At 46.1% G+C, this 3,983-nt stretch overlaps 1 non-coding gene across 1 annotated transcript in view; it reads right to left on the bottom strand.

The window, feature by feature from the left end:
• Positions 1-2,845: 2,845 nt before the first annotated feature.
• Positions 2,846-3,983, bottom strand: part of LOC121875282 — a 4,316-nt gene continuing 3,178 nt past the window's right edge. The window contains exon 1 of the ribosomal RNA XR_006090576.1: positions 2,846-3,983. This exon is cut by the window's right edge and continues 3,178 nt beyond it. This is a non-coding gene — a ribosomal RNA (large subunit ribosomal RNA).

Raw genomic sequence — 3,983 nt, 5'->3', positions numbered from 1 at the left:
TGACTGACATGTTGAATATTAGAAAGCCCTGTTGTAAAACTTTCTCAGCCATTGACACTTCTTCAAACATGAGTATAGTCCTTTATCTTAATGACTTCTTCAATCTTCATCCACCTATTTTTGCGTTCCAGTTCTTCTTTCAGGTCTTCCTCCCGATCTCTTGATCGACTTGACGAACAAAAACTGATCTTTTTGCTTTTTGTTCTGGTGGCATGACAACAATAAGGCCTTCATTGTAAAATATATCTCTTGCTTCTTTTGAAAGGATTTTATCTGAATCAAAGTCATCTTTACAGATTACTTTAAAACCTTCATTGGTGCTGAATATTCTAGTTAGTGGGACTTGCAGTTTGTTGTAAGTGATTTCTGCCACTTTTCCCTTCCAATAGAGTGTCCCTTATCTCTATGTTTTATTCTAATGCTAGTTGTCATCTTCTTGATTACATCTAATCCTACCTATAACACAGGGCTCCTGCCTGGGAGCAGTGACCTCTGCCTCTTGGATTTGGCGTCGGCCTGCAAATTCAGGTTACCTGTGACTATAGGCAGTAATATCTAAAAAGTTGCCACTCTACCGGTGACCCCGGACAAGGGGTGCCCTGCACTATCACAGGCCCTCGCTGATCGACCGTATCGCGAAGTCCCGCCTCCCGTTCAAAGAACGGAGTGCATGAGGGGGATGAAAAAAGGAAAGAAGAGGACTTAGAGAGTAGAAACAGCCTACCTACCACGCCACGTTCGGTCAGCTAATCAGAGCACCGCAGTAAACGTGCATGTATCACGCCACCGTGGGGCACCACTGATTGGCCAATCCAGGACGTAGACGCACGGGTAGTAGTCAAAATTTGGGTAGGCCAAATATTTGTTTTTTCCAAAGTTGGAATTTCCCGTACAATCTGTGATGGTAATTACACCGTCACTATGTTGAGTAAGTACAATCACTAGGATTGAGTGTCTTATCACAACAAAGTTGCAGACTCAAACATGCAGCAAAAGAATCAGGTCTTCGTAGCTCCGTGTCTATTTTTACTTAGGCTAGCATACCTAAGTTAAAGCAAACTCCCCTTGCCAATACAAGAAGGAAGAGGATTTCTTATAGTCTAATAAACAATTCATCATGACCAAATACAGTATCTAACACAGGGGGTCCGGGGGCAGCCCCATACCAACAACCATTTGATTGCATTATCTCTGAGAATAGTTAGCAATTATCCATTTGATTGCATTATCAGGTTAAGGGTTGTGTGGTTCCATATCACCAGATTTATTAAAAAACTACGTCAGGCTAAACAGTTTAGGCTAGATAGTGTGGCTGCTTGGATTATTTCTTTGTCTCTTATTGACTCGGGTGGCTAACCTCTATAAAATTGAGGACACCAATAGACTTTGTACTAAGGTTAGGTTAAACAGACACTTTTGCTGTAATGGAGATTTCGCCATCGGGGAGCGTGACGAAACCTCCGCGAAAGTAGTGGTTAGGTTGTCCCGGTAGTGGTTGGTTAGTTGCCTGTATTATTATTATTATATAAAATTTAAGGTCCCCGTTAGACTTTACCACGGTCAGGCTAAACAGTTTAGGCTGCTTGGATTATTTCTTTGTTCTTATTGACTTCGGGTGGCTAACCTCTATAAAATTGAGGACACCAATAGACTTTGTACTAAGGTTAGGTTAAACAGACACTTTTGTTGTAATGGAGGATTTCGCCATCGGGGAGCGTGACGAAACCTCCGGGAAAGTGAGTGGTTAGGTTAGGCGGCCCGGTAGTGGTTGGTTAGTTGCCTGTATTATTATTATTATATAAAATTTAAGGTCCCCTGTTAGACTTTTACGGTCAGGCTAAACAGTTTAGGCTGCTTGGATTATTTTTTGTCTCTTATTGACTTTCGGGTATAACCTCTATAAAATTGAGGACACCAATAGACTTTGTACTAAGGTTAGGTTAAACAGACACTTTTGTTGTAATGGAGATTTTGCCATCGGGAGCGTGACGAAACCTCCGGCGAAAGTAGTGGTTAGGTTAGGCGGCGGTAGTGGTTGGTTAGTTGCCGTATTATTATTATTCTATAAAATTTAAGGTCCCCTGCTAGACTTTACCACGGTCAGGCTAAACAGTTTAGGCTGCTTGGATTATTTCCTTGTCTCTTATTGACTTCGGGTGGCTAACCTCTATAAAATTGAGGACACCAATAGACTTTGTACTAAGGTTAGGTTAAACAGACACTTTTGCTGTAATGGAGGATTTCGCCATCGGGGAGCGTGACGAAACCTCCGGCGAAAGTAGTGCCTGTATATCTCTATAAAATTTAGGCCGCCAATAGACTTTACACCAAGGTTGGCTGCTTGGATTATTTCTTTCTGTCTCTTATTGACTTAGCCTCTATAAAATTGTGGACACCAATAGACTCTGTACTAAGGTTAGGGTAAACAGACACTGTAACGGAGGATTTCGCCATCGGGGGGCGTGACGAAACCTCCAGCGGTGTGGACTGCACCACGGTTAGGTTAGGTAGTAGTGGCTGTCTGGATTATTTCTTTGTCTTACTCAGGCTGGCAAGCCTCGCTAAAACTTTAGGACACCAATACACTCTTCTACTACCAAGGAGAGGTTGTTGGATTATTTGTTTGTCTATAAAACTTCAGGACACAAACACACTCTCTACTACCACCAAGGAGAGGTTGTTGGATTTATTTGTTTGTCTCTTTTACTTAGGCTGGCAAGCCTCTATAAAACTTCAGGACACCAATACACTTAACCCAGGTTAGGTTAAACAGACACTTGCAATGGAGCAGGCCGCCAGACACTGCTGCCGCTGCTGCAATGGAGGATTTCGCCATCGGGGGCGGACGAAACCTCCGGCCTGGTAGGGAGAAGTCTTAATGGATCGCAGTGAGGATGCTGCTCTGCCATCTACAACACCCTGACCGGTACGTAAGTCGTCTACTAACGATTCGTACGCACATCAGCATTCGGTGATCCGCATTTGGGGACGGAGAGCCGGCACTGATGACACGACTCGAGTTCCCCTTGCATGGGTCCATTCTCGGCGGTGCAGCAAGCTGCCCGCCAGAGTCTCGTAATATCTTTGACCGTCCCCAATGCGAGCCGTCGCGGATCGTTGCTTCTCTAGCCGGGATGCTGCCTTAGAGGCTTTCAGGCATAATCCCACGGACGTAGCCTCGCCCACTGGCCGATCGACCAAGAACGGAACCATATGTCCGACCTGCGCTCCTCAGATTGAGCAGGACTACTATCGCAACGACCTCATTTTAACAGTAGGGTAAACTAACCTGTCTCACGCGGTCTAAACCCAGCTCACGTTCCTGTTAGTGGGTGAACAATCAACGCTTGCGAATTCTCACAATGATAGAAGAGCGACATCGAAGGATCAAAAGCGACGTCGCTATGAACGCGGCCGCCACAAGCCAGTTATCCTGTGGTAACTTTTCTGACACCCTTGCTTAAAACTCCTAAAGTCAAAAGGATCGATAGGCCTTGCTTTGCAGTCCGTATTCGTACTGAAAATCAGGACAAGCCAGCATTTGCCCTTTTTGTTTACGCGAGGTTTCTGTCCACGCTGAGCTGGCCTTAGGACACCTGCGTTATCATTTGACAGATGTACCGCCCAGTCAAACTCCCCACCTGATAATGTCCTCGGAGCGGATCGCGGCGGGCGAAGCGCCTCGCCTTCTCAGAGCGGGCCGGCGCATGCTGTTAGCGCTCGGCCGAACCGCACGTCCACCGGCCCTTCCGCCTTAGGGCTAGAAAGAGAGAGACGCCCGCCGCGAGACTCCTATTCCGTCTCACGAGTAAGTAAAACGATCAGAGTAGTGGTATTTCACTGGCGGCCGCCCACACGGAGGCGAACGACCTCCCACTTATGCTACACCTCTGATGTCTCTCTACAAAATCAGACTAGAGTCAAGCTCAACAGGGTCTTCTTTCCCCGCTGTTTAGTGCAGGCCCGTTCCCCTGCCTGTGGGT

Source organism: Homarus americanus, unplaced genomic scaffold (assembly GCF_018991925.1).
Source record: "Homarus americanus isolate GMGI-L3 unplaced genomic scaffold, GMGI_Hamer_2.0 scaffold52265, whole genome shotgun sequence".
Lineage (NCBI taxonomy): Eukaryota > Metazoa > Arthropoda > Malacostraca > Decapoda > Nephropidae > Homarus > Homarus americanus.
This window is presented reverse-complemented; position numbering and strand designations above follow the sequence as displayed.